Raw genomic sequence first — 20,930 nt, forward strand, 5'->3', positions numbered from 1 at the left:
TTTTCTTCTGTGATGACAATAGAAGTTTGAGAGATAGATAGATTAAATTGGGGAAACAGTACAGTAAAAACTGGATAAAAATCTCCATCTGGCATCACAAATATTTTCAGATTGTCATACATTTATTCTGAATAAAAATAAAAAAGTATCTGTCACATCTCAGGTATTATAACTCACACATTGTACACTTTACAAGGCTTAGCATTTCTGTGGGTCTTTCCTCAGAGATAGGAAAGTTATTAGAAAGATGTTCATTATGTTATTTTTGCACTACCAAGCTTTGATTATGGGTTTGTTGGAAATGATAAAAAAGAAACCTTACATACATACGAAAAATTCCATGCAATATTTTCACATCTTCCGCTCCTTGTTTTTAGCTTCAACAAGCAATGTCACCAAAAAGAATGGAAGTGGGTTGAAATTCACAAAAGTACATGCTCAAAGAAACCATTTAGTCTTAAAAGTGCCTCAGACCTCTTTACCCTACTCCTACAATTTTTATACTGGAATAAACTAGCACAACTATTTCTTTGAAAACAGTTCAACAATGATAGTGTCATTGCTCAGTACAATATCTGTTGTTTCCCTAGGGAGCAATCACACTACTGCTGTTCAGTTCCTATTTGCTGTCCTTTTAATTATCATCATTTCCTTGCAATTCTCTGGATGTACTTTCTGGAAAATTAGAAAAAGAAATAAAATCCCTGAGACAAAATTGGAAAGAAATGCCACAAAATATCTGGGAATACCAAATATAGTCTTGTGGGAAAGCTAAACGTTCCCTTGGAGAAGACCATCACGCTGAGTAAGGATTATCTTAAAATATTGCTGTATTTTGGATAAATAATTTATCCCAACACAAAGGTCCACAATACATTAGAATTCTGTCCTTTATCAACAGAATTCTCCCTTTTCTGGTTATAAGGATTACTACTATTTCATCCAACATCAGAGTACTATATGTATTCAAGTCAAAACTTAATAAGAATAAGAATAATAGTTTTATTTCTTGCCCACCTCTCTTCACGGCTGGAGGTGGGTTACACCATTACTAAAACATAAACACATCATCATTTGAAAACACTCCATAAAACATATCTTAAACATATTTCCACAAAACAAAAATTAGGCATACAATGTTAACATTCACCATTAAAACTGTTTGGGTAGACCTGCTGGAAGAGATAGGTCTTCACTTGTATCTTAATACAGATCAGTCCACAGTTGGGGAGCAGCTAATGAAAAGGTCCTCTGGGTGGTGATTGCCAGTTGGGTTTTGGATAATTTTAATGGGTCTTCCACCCCTGCGGAGGTGGGTTGTAACTGCTCTTCTGGCCCTTACCAGAAAATGCATCAGTTCAGGGCAACCAGAGGTATGATCACTTTTGCTGACAGATCCATATGTTCTGATCAGAGAATTGCAGAGGGTATGACCTGCTGAATACATTGGAGCAGAAACCAATTGGGATAGGGCCATGTTTGTCATGGATACCATGAACTCCCAAGCTGCATTTGACAAACTGTCCTCCAGTGGTATGTTGAAGTCATCCAGATGCAGAAGTCTGAGTGACACCAACAACATCTCCGAGACCAGTTCCATGAACTTGCACAGGGAGTCTTTTCAACAGTGGGGCAGATGGTACACTCACTGATGCAGTACCTGGCTGGGAGGGCCTGGGCCCAGGTTGGACCACTATTATCTCCCAGCCAAGTTGCAATGAAGCATGCAATGCCAACTCCCTCATCTTTGAGGAGATCATAGATTATATGTGTGTTATTTTTAACTGACATGGCAATATTTAAGAGCAAAGTGAGGTTTTTTGGGTAGTCTGGCTCACCCTCCAAGTTCCCCAGGCTTGCAGGGCGACTGGAACATGAGATAGGTATCAAACACCTCTCTCTCCTTCCTCTGTAAGGGTATGTTACCCTGCCATCACCATATTTCCCTCTATGACAACATCCTGTATGACCTGTATTGCCAGCCTAGATTGTGAATACATTGAATTAAAAACAAAAAAATACAGCCAAAGATACAACCAAAAACAAGAAATGAAAATATAAACAACAAATTATAAGACCTTAATAAAATTACACTTAACACACAGTTACTGGGTGTATTCCCAGTCAACCAGGCTGATTAGTTAGTCCAGCAGCACTCCACTTCCAACTGCCTTGTAGCCAACTAAATGGTTTTGGGTAGTCCTCTCACTGCACAGTCCTTTAGCTGGCTCTCTCACCACCAGTTGGTATAACAGTCCCAGAGCGATCAGTATCCACCAAATGAGTTGTTTTTTCTACAAACAATACACAATATACATTAAAATAAAAGTTCTTCCTAGGCCTGGTGGACACAGCTTTATACTGCTCCTTCCTTGGAAATTGCCGAGCCGTACCCAGATGGAATGAGCCTGGGGCTGCAATCTACTCATGAGAAGACCAGTCAGGCAACAGAAGAGCTGGATGGAACGGTTCTGGTTTTTTGGTCTCTTCCTCCACAGCAGACTCAAGGTTGAAATTAATAACTAGCCAAATAGCCACATGTATGTATGATTCCTTAACTAATCCTACAGTATTTTAGGCTAATTTAAACAGAGCAAATGAATTATATTTAGAACAATACTGCATTGAAATCTCCTTTGTATTTCACTGAAACCATCCTTAACCTTAAATTAAACCTACGTTTTAGTTTAATACAAATGTCCCATCACATTTGTGGATGACATACAGAAGTGGAGAAAAAGTGAATATAAATAAATAAATATGGCAAACACCTTTTTCAAACCTGAGGATGCCTTCTCTAGATATTTCTAGATTCTCCAGCATGATTCTATGCTTAACTTCTCAAAGGTAATCATAGAAATGAACTAGAGGACCTAGAAATGCCTTGAGATAATTTGCCTTGTTCCCCCCTTTACATTTCTGGATCAAAGTACACTTCTCTATCCCCTTCTCTTATTTTCACTACTTACTCACTTCTTTCAAGCCTACCTACTCTCCCATTATTTCAGCAACATTTATGCCTTTCTTGTTATCCATATTTGGTGCCACGTATACCCTCTATCCTTCTTTCCCTCCTCTCCCCATCATTGTTCTCCAGAACATTCCATTAAATTTCATTTGGAGGAAAATGAACTTTATATTTTGGTTTAAGTCTTTTTCATATGAACAATATGGTCAATGTAATTAATATTAATATATTAGTTCAATTCACTGATATTTTGAATGAAACATATATACATACAATGAAGAATTATTACACAGGTTGAGCATCCTTTATCTGGAATTCTGAAATCTGAAATAGTCCAGAATTGTCCACATGGATTCTCAGATTTCAGATAAGGGATACTCAACATGTATTATGCTTTACTTCAGATATAAGAAAAAGAGAAATTTCATACAAGAAGATATATGATATTCTAAATGTGATATTATGCACACATTGATTCAACTAGTGTGCAGATCAAACTAGATAAAATCAGCTGAGACTTCAAAGTTATAGCTGGAAATTGTTCTTTGTTCTGAACCATGTCTTAAATATATTTCTGACTATTGTGAAACTTCTCAGGCTTTCAGATAAGTAACGATTACTGCAAAATCCTGGGAAAAGACATTCACAAGCACACTTGCTTTGACAGCCCTCATAGTTATAATTATTTATTATATTACATCATTAAATAGTTTTGTTTTTTAGTCATTGATAAAGCAACTTAATTTGATTACAATGTTCTCTCAGCATTTGTTCTTTCATCCACAAATGTTTGATGGGTATTTGTTTTTCTTGGTTGCTAAGAAGGGAAACTCAAAATTGATTGTGTTTTCAAAACAGATTTTTTGCAAGGAATCATTAGGATCCTGACATTGTTGCTGAACTCTATTTTTGAGTGTGTTGTGTAATGTTTTAAAATACTATTTAATTTATTAGCACCACATACTTTATTGCCCTGTCTAACATAATTGTTAATGAAACATTATTTCATTTTAACTGCTTTTTGTGGCCTCTGTGAACATGTTATCTAGACCTGTGCACAGTGCTTTTTAAACCTTTCTAGGCTGTGACTTAAGCTTTTGGGAGGTAATCCTTTCCACCCTCCTGGTGCTATAGCCCTGCAGTTCCTGCAACATCATGGGAATTGCTCAGAGTTATTTTCTGATATTAAGACTGTTCTTGCCAGATAGTCTTTAGCTTTTGCATTTTTCCAACTCTATGATTCTATGATTCTCACACTTCTGGCTTAGTTCTTCATTCTCTTGGTTACTCCTTCAGTTTTGGCTATGCTCTCGTGAACACTTAGTTTATCTACAACATTTTTGACTTAGCGGTTTCTGCTGTCCTATAATGGCTGCTTCTATTCTGTTCAAGAAAAGTACTTCCTGTGGTGCTAAGATTCGTAAAAGAGATGGGGATTCTCATTGCCTTCTGCATCTTGGAGTTGGCCATAATATGGGTTCTGGCATCCATTTCAAGGCTTTTATTACTTAGGAACACAAAAACAGTGATTTTAGGTGAAAGGCGCTCCTGTCTGAGCAGGCTCTCCAATATGTAACTTTCAACTCAAGATCCATTCCAATTCACTCTGTGTTGGTGCCCTTGAGTCATCATTAAGAATAGCAGGAAAATTGCCGCTATTTGATTATGTGTCTGTACAGATATATCTAAGTTCAGTAGTCAACCTGCTTCGAGGTATATTTTGATGTATCAGCTACTCCTGGATGAATTCTTTATATTGAGAGAATTAATTTGGCCTCCACACATGGAAATGACAGAAAACGACATACGAAGAAGTAGAAGGCAAAGTATGACAGGATTTTGGAGGATCTCTCATTCCTCAGTTCTGATCGCATTGCTTCAAGCCTTACAACTGTCCATGTTGAAACATAACCAGAAAGTTGACAAATTGCATTTGCCTCTGTAGAATTCATATGTTCCTCCTTGAGACTAGAGGAATAGCCAAGGCCTTCTTCCACAGAGTCATTGGAAATGGTTCAGGTAGAGGTCTGTACAGCATTGGCAGGAGAGATAGTGGCTTCACATTTAACTCAACATTCCAAATTGTTAACTCAGATACCTTCTTTTTGTCTTCGCTCTCCAAAGCAGCTACTGGAGAAAGAATTTCCTATCTTAGAGAGAAACCTGATCAAGCCTTTTGGTTGTTTCTCCAAGCCATTGGTGTCTTTGCTCCTTAATGAGGAGCTCTAGCTGCTGCACACACTCGCTATTGGTAAGGAACATAGAGGAATAGGTAGCAGCCATTGGGAATGACAAGGGAATCTTTTTCATGTGCTTTCTTAAAGTGGGCCCAGACATACTCAAGAACTCATTGTTCAAGCCCCTTGCACTGAGGAGAACATTTTACTCCATTTACATTTGCAAGTAACAGTAGGCAAAGGGATTCTTATATAGTTTGCATGCAAATCCGATGCAAAGCTGTTCACAAACATTGCTAGTTCAAATCTAGATCAAGAATCCTTTGGCTTCATTCCTGAAAACTGAATGACCAGTATAATTGGCAGCAGGGAGGCAGGAGGCAGTATTTGACACAAATACACATTGGTGTCTTATTCCCATGGGATATCTCCCACACCTTCTTACTGGTTGTAAAGATTGTGAATGGAAGGCTGTTGAGGCTCTGTTGGTTGCTGAGGAGAAGGAGCCAGCACTTCATCACAGGAACTTTAGGACCACATGAGCCTAGGCAAGGAGGAGATGCACTGACCACCCATGAGAATCAAGTTACTACCTTGTGGAGTCAAGGTGAATACTGGGAAGGCTGTAACATTTCCAACCAGTAAAAACTGTCTTTGAGCACTAAGGAGCTGGGTGAAAGGTCACAATGTGGCTGTAGGGTAGGAAACCTGGGAGAACAGGGTTCAAGTCCCTGCTCAGGGATTTGATGCTCAAAATGACTAACAATGCTAAAAACAATACAACGTATAATTTAAAACGTAAGACATATAAACACTAAAATAGAATTAAACATAGGAGTATTAAAAATAAATAGTCAAAATCTGTAAAACTATTAAATAGCTATTAAAATACATAAAGCACTACACAACACTCCCTGGCTCAGTCTTAAAAACGTTCTTCTTTAAAAGCCTGTCTGAATAGAAATGTTTTAGCCTGCTGCCAGAAGGACAGAAGGGAGGAGGGCACTATGGCTTCCCTGGGCAGGGAGTTCCAGAGTTGAGGAGCAACCGCCGAGAAGGCCCTCTTTCACATTCCCACCGACTGTACATGCGATGGTGGTGGGATTGAGAAAAGGGCCTCTCCTGAAGATTTTATGGCAGTGGTTCTCAAACCTGTGGGTCCCTAGGTGTTTTGGCCTACAACTTCCAGAACTCCCAGCCAGTTTACCAGCTGTTAGGATTTCTGGGAGTTGAAGGCCAAAACATCTGGGTTGAGAACCACTGCTGTCTTATGGCATATTTCTTTCTCCTGGGAGATGAGATATGCCAAATAGTCTGAACCTAAGCCATATAGGGTACAGCTTCTTAGCCTTAGGGCAAGACAGTGTGTGTGTGTGTGTGTGTGGAGTCCTTTGAATAAATCTTGCCAAGAAACCCTTGTGATAGGGTCATCATAAGTTGAACAAACATAACAACAATCACCATAAAATATTATACAAGGATTTCATAATTCAGAAGGTTGTAAGTGAACAAGTCAGAGGAAGGGCAGGCATGTATGTAACATCTAAATTCCAGTGATTCTGAAGGATGTTTATGTACTAACAGTGTGTTGAATGTCTGGGTTTTACGTTACCCCATATCCTATGCTTTGCCATGGTTGTGTGGTTAGGCTGATATGTGAAAGGGTACTCCTCCTAATGAAGGCAGTGGGAGATATGTATGTGCATTGCATGTGTGTATATGTCAAATATGGGGGGTGGTGTGAAAATTCGCCAGATATTCAGCCATGAATTAGATAGGCATCATAGTATGCTTGGGCTGTGACTACAACCTGCCCATGACTGTCAAATTTCAGCTGCTATTCTAACATTTCTTTCACAGGAACTTGGCTAAATTTTGTTGCCAGTATATTTTAAATAATGCATTGACACATCTGGTATTGCAATAGCACAGCAGGTCTGCCAAATCAAAGGACTTCTCAACCAATTAAAGGATACATATACTTCCCTGAAAGTAAGCCTTATTGAACACAGTGTGACTTACTTGTGATGCTTCTCCATAGTCACAAAATATCACATGCAATTATTACACAGAGGTCTTATTCATTGATTCCATAGTGAAGTATTTACATACATTAATAATAATATAATAATAAAACTGTATTTATATCCCGCCCTATTTCCCTGAAGGGACTCAGAGTGGTTTCCAACAAAAAATGACAAACATTCAGTGCCGTAATTAACTAAACAAAAACAAAAAGACAACCCAACCAAAACCCAGAAATAAGTCCATGTCTATAACAAAGTAATAACAAATTGTAACATAACCATAACTAATCTACCATTACACATCTGACATTATATTTGGCTTTGATTGCTATCACTAGATTACCATTTGCAAACTGCATTTTTCAAAATGGGTGTGTGCATGTGCAAGAGACTTTGCACCTGTCTGTTATGGGGAAAGGTAGTGTGTAAATCTGCCTTCTCACGTTTTTGAGTTCAAATATGGAATACTAAGCTAAGACTTTCCAGACTATTGCTTGGTGTAAAAATAGCATGTCGTCCAGTTACATAGAGTTCAGATAATGAACACCAGATGAAATATACTGTTTCTGTCTTTCCAGTGCTGAGAAAGGACAAATCTCTTGATTCTCATAAAACATCAAGCAATGAAAATGCAGTTATTGAAATGTGGCATTTGGTGTATCTCCTGAATTTTCCAGTTCAATCTGGCAGTGTTGCTAAAGTAGTTTAAGGAGAACACTGTATTAACATCTGCAAAAGCATTGTCCACAAATCTACGGCAGTTTTGTGTGACATTCCTGGCCACCTGATTGGCTTTTGGCAAGACACAAAAACATTGCCATTATAATTGTATAAACCTTAAGATACGATGAAATCCCATTTAATAAATGTTATTTAACTCCTGTCATTTGCTACATGTTGGGTGCTGGGTAGACTTTTAACAACTGCTGTAAGTAATAAGGTGTATATTTTCTTTGATGCCAAATTGCTCGGCTTGAATATTGATATATTGCCCAGTATGCTGTTAAATAAAATAGTGCAATCTTTCTACTACTGGATACTTCACTTTTTGTCCTAAAAAGGGCAATTTTCTCCTAATATGAAACAAACCAATGGAAGGCTTAGATGGTGGATTCCATAATATGTAATTCATGCTGGGAACTTCGTTGAAGAGTGGGCTACAAATGCTTGGCAGCAAGAGCATTTGCAATGAGGTTAGTGAATTGAATAGGAACCCCATGACTCCAATGTAAGACTTCACTATGTGTTGGACTGTTTTTGAAGGCTGGCTGGGTGCCATATGTGAGTTTATTACCAGGGTATATCTCAAAACACATGTATGTACTTGTGCATGTTCTGAGTATAAAAACTTCTAAGGCAGGCCTGGGCAAACTTCAGCCCTCCAGGTGTTTTGGACGTCAACTTCCACAATTCCTAATAGCTGGTGGTTGAAGTCCAAAACACCTGGAGGGCCAAAGTTTGCCTAGGTCTGTTCTAAGGGATGTAGGCAAATTAGTCTGAGTGACCTACACTCATATACTACCATTCAGCAGGGAAATCTTACTTAATACACAAATTTAAACATCTGCATTGATTATACTGGGGAACATCACATCTTTTGATACATAATAATAACACAATTCATTAGCTACTAAAACACAGTTGCTTCCAAAAGGGAAAATATCTCAGGGCATAATCCCTCCTGGATCTCTTGAAGTGGACTTGGGGAGCAGTTTTAACTGGGAAATTTTCATTAGAGGAACACACTTTTGTTTAAAGTCCAGCTTCACTTTTTTCACTTTTCTTCATTTTTATTGTATGCATTCCTCAGCTTTGCTCACCCTCCTGTCATTCTCATGTCACTGCTGAGGAAGTACTGAAGAGGCTCCAATGCTTGATGGCTTCATTTTTGTCGTTAGCTAGAAATGGGTGCCAAAACATAATGAAGACCACCTCATTGAGCTGGAGACATTATGGTGATATTTAATTCATAAATGCAGGTAATATTGAGGTGGCTGCCCTATCCAAGGGTGATTTTTCTCCAGTCAGGCAATTTCTCTGTCAATAGAGCATTGTTTCCTAGGTGAAAAATATAGGATGAGGGTGTTCAAACCTAATGTTTGATTGTTCTGCACCACAGGAATATTTAGCATTTTGTTGCTGTACTTTGAAAGTGATTGCTCTGTCATTTTTCCCCATAAAGTTTAACTTGATGATCAGAAATGTTTCCTTCCAACTGGTTTAACTTTTTTGTGTCCAAGGACACTGTGGCTTCCATATCAATCTTTCCTCATCATACAATTTAACAAGCAGTTCCATGTGGTACAAACACATGTATACAGCAAAGTCTTTACAGAAATAGGCAAATACAAGACTGCCAGATGTTTAAGAAGCTCTGTGTCCCCAGTGCATGTCTACATATGCTTATATATGTCATGTGCATTAACATTTATGAGCATTTCAGAGGTTAGAAATATTTTTGCTTATAACCACAGGTAGTATCCGAGTTACAAACATCTGACCTACAAATGACTCACCGTTAAGAAAAGGGGTGAGACAACATGAAGTGAGAGAAATCTACCCCTCAGAAGGGAAATTCACACCTGGAAGAGTTATTATGGGGAAATGGTGTCTCCATTGAAGCTTTATCACCAATCCTTATTTCCACAGCAAGCCACATTTTTTCGAAATCCAGTTATCAGAGAGACAGAAAGTGAGGTGAAATCTTCTGAACAGAGGAACAGATAGCAAAACCAGCACCACAGGGATTTAAATCCTTACCTATGCTATCCAAAGCCAAACAATATTTATTTTTGGCTAGAGTTACACTTAAAAAATGCATCTGTTCCAACTTACAAATAAATTAAATTTAAGAACAAACCTACAGAACATATCTTGTTTGTAACTTTGAGACTGTTTGTATTTGTTTGGACTGGAGAGTGTTTAGTTCTAATAAACACTGTGACCGTGCCTCAAGAAGTTGGACATGGCCACGGTGGTCCACACCTTAGTTGCATCCAGACTGGATTATTACAATGCTTCCTACGTGGGCCTGGCCTTGAAGACGGCCTGGAAACTTCAGCTGGTTCAAAGATTGGCAGCCAGGCTTTTAACTGGAGCTAACTACAGGGAGCATACAACACCCCTACTAAACATAGGAAAGGCTATTCAACCTGCTTCTCACAGCAAGTATGCTTCTCACACAAGTATACTACAGGGACAGCATTTAAAAATACTGTAAAACTCAATTCCCACTAAGGAATGTATTTTTCTGCTTTTGAAAGGACATGGACATTCTTAGAATTACATAGCTTCACAAAGGATTTTTCACCCCTCTCACTGTGTTTATATAATATTCATTAAATAATGCATTCTATAATACTAGCAAAAATAATAGAAAATGAATGATATTTCTAAAAAAAGTATCAAGAATCCATGTAACTACAGTAGAGTCTCACTTATCCAACATAAACGGGCTGGCAGAACGTTGGATAAGCAAATATGTTGCATAATAAGGAGAGATTAAGAAAAAGCCTATTAAACATCAAAATAGGTTATGATTTTACAAATTAAGCACCAAAACATAATGTTATACAACAAATTTGACAGAAAAAATAGTTAATTACACATTAATGCTATGTAGTAATTACTGTATTTATGAATTTATCACCAAAATATCACAATGCATTGAAAACATTGACTACAAAAATGGGTTGGATAATCCAGAACGTTGGATGAGACTCTACTGTACTCTAAAGCAGTGCATCTCAAGCTGTCCAACATGGGAGACAAGTAAAGTATTATCTGCAATGTGTGAGCAACCAGTGCTTATATGTGTGTGCCTCCTGGCTATTAATTGTTCCTTTCTTTCCTAGAAACTTACTAGGGCAGTCAGCCAATGTCCCATGCATTAGCCCAGGTTCAGCAAACTTCTTTGAGTGGTATTGTTCTAAAAGATGGTGCCGCTAAAGCACCCATGACTAAAACAGTCAGCAGGACTTCCATACTGAGTGCTTTGTTTTACATAACATACTTCTGAAGCAAATATAGAACTGCCTCATGCAAGCATGCATGTCATCACTTGAACTGATTTCCACTAGATGACTCTATAGTTGTTATAGATATTCCATATGATGCTTTGTTATGACCAGATACAATTTTAAGATTGCAATTCAAAAGTTGTGTCATCTAGGTCTGGAGGAGAATGATTGTTTAAGCTGTACTAGACATATTCCAATTACTTTATACAAATACTCTCATTTCAATTTTTTTAATTCTCTCTTTTAAACAAACGATAGTGCAGAGAGTTAAACTGCTGAGCTGCTGAACTTGATGACCAAAAAGTCACCGGTTCGAGTCCAGGGAGCAGGGTGAGCTCCTGCTGTTTGCCACAGCTTCTGCCAACCAAGCAGTTCAAAAACATGTAAATGTGAGTAGATCAATAGGTATTGCTTCGGTGGGAAAGTAACGGTGCTCCATGCAGTCATGCTGGCCACTTGACCTTGGAGGCGTCTACGGACAATGCCGGCTCTTCGGCTTAGAAATGGAGATGAGCACCAGCCCCCAGAGCCGGCACAACTAGACTTCATGTCAGGGGAAAACCTTTACCTTTATTTAAGTTCATACTACTGCTAGCATACAGTATATTAAATGGTTATTTTTGGAAGTTATAGTTCACCCACATCTAGAGAGCACTGTGTACCCAACTGATGATGCATCTCAACATGGGCAACTTTGAATACCTGCAGTGTTTGGAGGTAATAGACCCAGATTAATGGGAGTTGTAGTTCACTCACATCATTATACATTTTCTAATGGGACCATTTATAAAACCCCAAAACAATCAATGACTACTTCTAACATTTATCATTAGAAAAAACCTAGTTCGGGCATTGCTGGTACACTATTCTGTACCAGGGACCTATAAACTCTCTGGGCCGAAAGAACCATTAGACCTTTCAGTCAAATGAAATCCATCAGATCCTGGAGCACTTTGCTGGGCAGCCTCTACCTATCCACCCTGCTTTCCCAGACAACTCATCAAGCCCAAAATAACTACAGTAATCTTCACCACTTCTATTCTCAGAGCCTCCAGCAAACTGGCCTTGTTGAGGTTACAGCTGCTCCTCAGATTTATGTCTGTGGCATAAAGAAAATTAACTGGTTTCTCTGGAATCTAACTAGAGCCTCAGGGTTCTTCAGAAGAGACCCATGTGCTTTTTTCAGCAAAGGTAATTTGGAGAGGCATACAATGCAAGCGAGTTACTATTCAGATTCATGATTAATACCGGCATTTACATTTTGTTTTCAAAATATTGTGCGTTTCACAAAGGATATTATAAATATCTCCAAATCTTAATCTCCTGATAAAATCATGGGATGCATTTTTACCCAGAAGCAATCCCCATAAGTTTCAATGATTCTTACCCCCACCTAGGAATGTTGAGGGTTGCTGTTTACCAATCTCACTAGATGGGCAAAACTGCCTGTCCTACAACACTTCCACTTCACTTAAGGCATGGAGCCCACTGGCTCCCATCACATGTTGTTGATCTACTTTTGGTGGCTCTGTGCCTCAAATGAAGTTGAAGTTTCGCAAAAGGCAGTGGCGGCAACATGGGAGGCTTCCCATGTTGCATAGGAAACAACAAGGAAAAGCCACGCAGCAACACTCCATGGGAGTGTTAATGTGATAAGGTCATTGAGTTTGGGGCTCAAAGAGGTAAATGGGAAACATCTTCACTTGCTGATCACATTGTTAGCCACCGCTATTGAACATCTTTTATCTGGAAATCCAGAAGACTCCCAAATCCAAAACTGTATGTGTTGATGGCTGAGATCTACAACCTAGAAGCACTCTTGTTGTGATTTTTGGAAGGTGCCTACAGCTGAAAAGAAGGAAAGATATACCAGTAAGTTAATGATATTGATGATGATGGTGATAATGATGATATGTCCTGAATGGCTTTTGGTATATGCATGTGTGAAGCAGATTCAATGAGGGGAGCTGGTTTTGCAAGGAGCCCCTTTAGTTTACACTAGCTGTGCCCGGCCACGCATTGCTGTGGCGTTGTCTGGTGGTGTTGGTGAGAACTTGTTGAGGTAGTGATGGTATTGAATGTCTGTTGTATGGTTGTCTTTATGTTTAGTATGCATTTGGTTGTTTGTGTATTGTGAAAGTGGTGAGGATAGAGGGGGTCTACCCTGTGTAGTATTGTATAGTATTTATATGTTGTGTGGAAGGGCCTTGAGTCTACACTCCCATATAATCCAGTTAAAATCTGGATTATATGTGGAAGAGGCCTGAGGCCTAACTGTGCCTGTCCCCTGGGCTGAGTGTGTTGCTAGGAGACCAAGTGGGCGGAGCTTAGCCTTCTAACTGGCAGCAATTGGATAAAAACAATTATTCCTCCCCCACTAATTAGGACTTTATTTTTCTTTTCTTTTTGTTGTATGAACGTAGAGGCATGGATGAGGGGTTGTGCTGCCAAGTTTAGAGTTTCTGGGATGTGTAGTTTTGTTGTTTTGTCCTAGGCTGAAATTTCATTACTCTTTTATATATATAGATTGTGACCACTTCATCACATTCATTATATTCTACTGAGCCACTCACTTAAGAAACGGCAAATTACTGTGTTCATCACATGACGTAGGCTTCAAATCTAGGGTAGAGATATCTTGGCATTTCATTTTTTAGTGTTTTAAAGGGTTATCTTTTCAGATGCTTTTAAAGCTGATTGGCAAGTGATTTTTTTTGTAAATTATCTGCATAGAGATGGGCAAAATGGCCAATTCTGTCATGTGAAGGTATTTCCCCTATTCTCTGCTTTAAAATGAAACGGTTACACAATTTGTGGGAGGAGCCAAAATGCGTTTTTGAAAAGAAGCTCTGCCATTGCCTTTTGCTCACTTTTGCTCAAGGAGGGAGGGAGGGGGGAGAGAGGGGGGGAGGGGGAGCATAGCTGGCCTGGCAGTGGAAGGAAAGGGGGACCATTGGCTTCATCTCCTGGAGAAAGAAATCTCCTAATTTCTTTCCCTTCTTTCACCTTTCTTTTCTTCCTCCTCCTTTTCTCCCTTCTCTTCCCTTTTCTTCTCTCTTTTTCCCCTTTGCTCTCTTCTTTCTCCTTTCCTTCCCTTCTTTTCCCCTATCTTCTCTTCTTTCTCATTTCCTTTCTTTCCCTCCTCTCTTCCCCTTTCTTCTTTCCTTGTCCTCTTTCCCCTTTCCTTCCCCTTCCCTTCCCTTCTTCCCTCTTTTTTCTCTTCTTTCTCATTACCATCCTATCCATTCTTTCTTCCTTCCCTCTGTTCTTTCTTTCCCCCTTTCCTTCCTTTTCTTCTTTCATCCTTCCTTCCCCCTTCTTTCTCCTTTTCTCTTTTCTTTCCACTTTTCTTCCCTTATTTCCCTTCCTTCCCTTCCTTCCTCTTCCATGGAATTAAATGGAAAATCATCCATTTATTTTCAAAACGGAGTATGCCTAAGCTGAATGGTAAACCTACCTTCCCAAACACTTGACCTGTTCGGTGGGATGAAGTAGTTTAATCTTTAACCATGGCAATATTGTTCTGATTGTGTCTGAACAATTTTTATGAAGAATTGTGACTGGTGCATAATCTATTCTTAATGCACTGTGGTCTGTCTCTGTGCTACAATGGGAATTTAAGTCACAGACTGTGGCCTCAAAATCTCAGGGACTTGAGTGAACATGATCCAACAAACCTATTTCAGATCATCTATAAAGCCTTTAGTTATTTTTTTTCCAAGATAGGGGGCAAATATGATGGTTGTTGTGTGGCTTCAAGTCATGTCTGACTTATGGAGACCCTAAGGTGAACCTATCATGGGATTTTCTTGGCAGAATTTGTTGACGAGGAGTTTGCCCTTGTCTTCCTTTGAGCTTTTTAAAGTGTGATTTGGCAAAGTTTACCCAGCAGGATTTTATGGCTGCATGGGGATTAAAATTCTGGTCTCCTAGCCCATCACTCAATGACAACCAATTTGAAATAGCCAGAGGACTGTCATGTACAAGAAGAAGCAACTTTGTATTTTATTTCTGTGGATGGGGTTTAGAATCTGAATCAGTGGAGCTAAATTGCAAGCAGGGAGAGTCCAACTAAACATGAAAAAGAACTTCCTAAAGGTTAGCATTATAGGAGAATAGCCTGCTCCAGAAGGCGGTTGAGTCAATTTCATTAGTGGATTGTTAGCAGAGCTGACATGGTAACCCCTGAGCGATGACATAACTATGGATAGCAGGGGACTGGGTTCTATGGGCCTTGGTGTTCCTTTCAACTCCATGATTTTTATATTTCTATGAATGTGAGCATAGAACTTTGCATGCACAAATTAGGACTGGCAGTGAGGCTGCACTGTAGAGAACGTCTGCAAGGACGTTGCCCAGGGACGCCCGGATGTTTTGAGGTTTTACCATCCTTGTGGGAGGCTTCTCTCATGTCCCCACATGGAGCTGGAGCTGATAGAGGGAGCTCATCCATGCTCTCCCCGGGTGGGATTCGAACCTGGCAGCTTTCAGGTCAGCAACCCAACCTTCAAGTCATGAGGCTTTTATCCCCTAGGCTATCGGAGGCTCCATGTTTACTTGTTGAAAATAAGGTTATCAACCCCAAATATATCTGAATATTATTTCTTGGAGCCTCACTAGTCTAGATTTCCACCTCAATTACAGTTGAGCCTCCAGGAGATTACAGAAAGATGGGAGAATAATTAAAATGATTGTTGGGATAGAACTTGTTTTTTTGGCAAGTTAGAGATACTGCACTATTTTTGACACCATAATGATTAATCTCTACACCATGTAATATGTAACATTTTCACAAACAGAAAAGATACTAATCCCATGATTTGAATGATATGAACACATGCTTTTTCTTAAGAGCCAGAAATAATTACTTTCCTGGCTGACATTTCACAGAAGGTTTCAAAATTTGTAGTTCAGAAAGTAATTTTCCAAGTTTCAACTTTTCTGAAAAGACATTAAAAGTACAGGTGGTCACCGAGTTACAAACATTCCACTTACAAATGACTCATAGTTAAGAACAGGGGAGAGACAGCAGGAATTGAGAGGAAATCTACCTCCCAGAAGGGAAATTCACTCCTGAAAGAGTAATCACAGGGAAAAGGTGTTCCCACTGAAGCTTTATCACCAATGTGATCTCTACAACCACCCCAAATTTTTAAAATCCAATTATCACAGGAACAGAAAATGAAGTGAAATCTTGTGAACAGACAGATGGGACACAGACAGCAAAACAACAGGGATGTTAATCCTTCCTTATGATATCCAAACAAAAAAATGGTTTTAATGTAATATACCTGTTCTGACTTACATACCTACACAGCTTAAGAACAAACCTATAGAAACCTATTTTGTTCGTAATCCAAGGCTGCCTGTAATGCCTGGAGCAAGGCTCTTTCTGCAGCATTAAAATACTGTTTCCTAAGGAATTCTAGAGAGAAAGCCTTCTCCAGAACAGCTTAAAACTTGGGCAGATTCCTATTGGGAGATACACTCTTGCAGTTGTTGTTATTATTATTATTATTATTATTATTATTATTTGACATAAAGACATAGTATGACACAGCAAATGAAATATATATGCTGGATTTTGTATCACAAAATCACAAGTCGAACACTTTCCAAGCATTTAGGACTGTGTGATGTATTTTCGGATGATGCGCGCAGATCCCAATAATTGCATTTGACAGATCATAATTTTGTCAATGTCTTTTGTTTCCAAATGCCGGCTGAGATCTTTTGGCACGGCACCCAGCGTGCCGATTACCACCAGGACCACCTGTACTGGTTTATGCCAGAGCCTTTGCAGTTCAGTTTTGAGGTCCTGATAACGACTGAATTTTTCCTGTTGTTTTTCATCAATTTGACTATCACCTGGTATGGTGACATCAATAATCCAAACTTTTTTCTTTTCCACAACCGTGAGGACTGGTGTGTTGTGTTCCAAAACTTTGTCAGTCTGGATTCGAAAGTCCCACAGTATTTTTGCGTGTTAATTTTCCACTATCTTTGAAGGTTTGTGATCCCACCAGTTCTTTACTGCTAGCAGGTTGTACTTGTACTACTACTACTACTACTACTAATAATAATAATAATAATAATTTGATACACAACAAGATTATTACGCAGCAAACAAGATCATTATACTGACTCTTGTATTGGATCACATGTCAGACACTTTCCAAGTGTCTAGTACTATGTGAGGCATTGGCAAATAATGCGTACAGATCTCAGTAGGGTGGCCTTTTGCAGCTGACAGATGGTAATTTTGTCAGTACCGATTGTTTTAAATGCTGGTCAAGGTCTGCACCCAGTGTGCTGATCACCACTGGGACCACCTTTACTGGCTTGCCAGAGTCTTTGCTGTTCGATCTTTAAATCCTCATATTGCATAAGGTTTTCCAGTTGCTTCTCGTCGATTTTGCTGTCATCTAGGATTGCAACATCGACAATCCATACTTTGTTTTTTAACATGATCATGAGGTCAGGAGTATTGTGCTCCAAAACTCTGTCAATCTGAATTAGGAAGTTCCAGAGCAGTTTGATGTGTTTTTTTCCTGTAACTTTTCTATTATTATTATTATTATTATTATTATTATTATTATTATTATTATTATCAACACAACAACGTTGTATGGCACAGCAAACAAGATAGATATGCTGGATTTCGTTTCGCAAAACCACAAGTCGAACACTTCCCAAGTGTCTAGGACTGTGTGATGTATTTTCTGATGATGTGTGCAGATCCCAGTAGGGTGGCCTTTTGCAGTTGGCAGATGGTGATTTTGTCAATGTCTATTGTTTCCAAATGCCGGCTGAGATCGTTTGGCACAGCACCCAGTGTGCCCATCACCACCGGGACCACCTGTACTGGTTTCTGCCAGAGTCTTTGAAGTTCAATCTTGAGGTCCTGATAGCGGCTGAGTTTTTCCTGTTGTTTTTCATCTATGCGACTGTCACCTGGGATGGCAACATCAATGATCCAAACCTTGTTCTTTTCCACAACTGTGATGTCTGGTGTGTTGTGTTCCAGAACTTTGTCAGTCTGGATTCGGAAGTCCCACAGTATCTTTGCGTGCTCATTTTCCAATACTTTTGCAGGTTTGTGATCCCACCAGTTCTTTGCTGCTGGGAGGTGGTACTTGAGGCATAAGTTCCAATGAATCATTTGGGCCACATAGTTGTGCCTCTGTTTGTAGTCTGTCTGTGCGATTTTCTTACAGCAGCTGAGGATATGATCAATGGTTTCGTCGGTTTCCTTGCACAGTCTGCATTTTGGGTCATCAGCTGATTTTTCAATCTTGGCCTTAATTGCATTTGTTCTGATGGCTTGCTCCTGGGCTGCAAGGATCAGGCCTTCTGTCTCCTTCTTCAGGGTCCCATTCGTGAGCCAGAGCCAGGTCTTCTCCTTATCAGCTTTTCCTTCAATTTTGTCAAGGAACTTTCCATGCAGTGTTTTGTTGTGCCAGCTGTCAGCTCTAGTTTGTAGTGCGGTTTTCTTGTACTGGTTTTTTTGTCTGCTGTGTTTTGAGGAGTTTCTGATTTTTGACTTCAATCAAAGCAGGTTCTTCACTTTGCTTGACATATTCTGCCAGGGAATGTTCTTCTTCTTTGACTGCTTGCTTTACTTGTAAGAGTCCTCTGCCCCCTGATCTTCTAGGCAGATATAGCCGGTCAACATCACTGCGAGGGTGCAGTGAATGATGAATGGTCATGAGTTTTCTTGTTTTTCTGTCCAAATTGTCCAGTTCCACCTGTGTCCAATTTATAATGCCAGCAGTATATCTTATGACAGGTATGGCCCAGGTGTTTATGGCCTTGATGGTGTTGCCTCCATTGAGCTTGCTTTTGAGAATTTTTCTGACCCTTTGTGTGTATTCTTTGCTGACCACAGTTTTCACATGTTCATGCTTGATGTTGTCCAGCTGTAGTATGCCCAGATATTTATAGGCCTCTGGCTGGTGAGACTTTATTGTTTGGCCATTGGGCATATTTATGCCCTCACTTTCAATGATTTTTCCCTTCTTCAATGCCACTGTCGAACATTTGTCCAAACCAAACTCCATGTTGATATCAGTGCTAAAAATTCGGACAGTGTTGGTCAGAGACTGGATTTCAGTTTCCGTTTTCCCATATAGCTTCAGGTCATCCATGTACATCAAATGTGAAATTTTGTGAGAATTCTTAGATATTTGATAGCCGAGATTTGTTTTTTGTAAGATTGTTGACAGAGGGATCATGGCAATAATGAAAAGCAGAGGGGACAATGAATCTCCCTGGAAAATTCCTCTCCTGATGTTGACAAGTCCATAGCTTTCATTTCCAACAAACAGTTCAGTTTTCCAGTGCTCCATCATGTTTTCAATAACCCCCCCCGCAGGTGCCACCTTGACGTGGTGGGGGGGCTTAGCTGCTCCAATGATGACTGAGGGCTGTGCTGGCGGTAGTGTAACTACCGGCAGGTCCAACCAAGCCAGAGAGGCCTCAGCTGAGGAGCACAACCAAGAGCACCTAACCCATTAGCATTATGGAGAATCAAACCCAAACGAAGTCTATACTGGCTCGGTCGTCGCCCAGGATAAAAAGGACCCCGGTGGATGCTGCTGATTCTGGACATCCATCGACAAGTGGGCTACGGAATCATCAAAACCCAAATGAACAGTCACAGAAGCGGCAAAAATATACAATGCCAGAAAACCACACAATTATTATTATTATTATTATTATTATTATTATTATTATTATTATTATTATTCAAAGCAGTTTACATTAAAAGCATTTCGATATAATTTAAAATCTATAAATATACAAACATTAAAACAGAATTAAATATCAATGGTATTAAAAATTCACAGTTAAACTCCATTAAAAACTGATTAAAACATGTTCAGAGTAAAAACCAGATGACTTGATCTTAAAATAGATAGTTTGGATGCAAGACATAGTTGGAACTAACTCTTGGATTTAGGCCTAGGAGTGATGGATAAGCAAATAAGTATCTTCCAATGTTCCTCTCTCATATACTTATTCCTATTATTTGCAGCTTAAGAACAATATGGGTCTGTATCCAAAGAGGTGCTACTTGATGCCAACTAGCACAATAGATCTTCTGCTCTGTGAAAACTAGTTGAAGTACATGAGTCTATTTCTTCTTCTCCCTTCCTCCTGTTTTACACTGCAAAAGATTAAATTTTATCATTATGTGCCCGCAAGGTTTTTCTGATTTATGTTGTGCCTAAAATGATCCTAACAGGGCTTTTTGGGGCTAAGTGTGTGTTATTTCTGCAAGGTGACCCAGAGGGAATTGAATCATGGTCTCCACAGATTACTCTTAACATTTCCTGCTTGTATGAATGATAGAATGGATTGTTTTTTAAAAATAAAATATGCTCTTAGCCTTCCCACTTTGTGTTAATTTTCATGCTACTAATCAAGATCATGGAAAGTGACTTAATGCCAATGGTTGTGGAAGATACAAATATTTCAGACACTGGATATAATTATTATAATTTTTGGCTGTTTAGCATGGGGAAATGCTTTTCCCTGGAGATGTAGAGAGCTTGAATAAAGTCTAATTATACCAGTTTATCAAGCAGCCCTGCCGAAAGCACACTCCCAACTACTTGAAGCTGGGAGGACTAAAAATACAATTAGTCATATAAGCATTAAATTCCCTGTGTTTTGCTGTCACTTTAGGGCAATTTCAGTTCCAGATATATAAAACTATTCATGGTAAAGCATCAGT

Source organism: Anolis carolinensis, chromosome 4 (assembly GCF_035594765.1).
Source record: "Anolis carolinensis isolate JA03-04 chromosome 4, rAnoCar3.1.pri, whole genome shotgun sequence".
NCBI classification, from domain to species: Eukaryota; Metazoa; Chordata; class Lepidosauria; order Squamata; family Dactyloidae; genus Anolis; species Anolis carolinensis.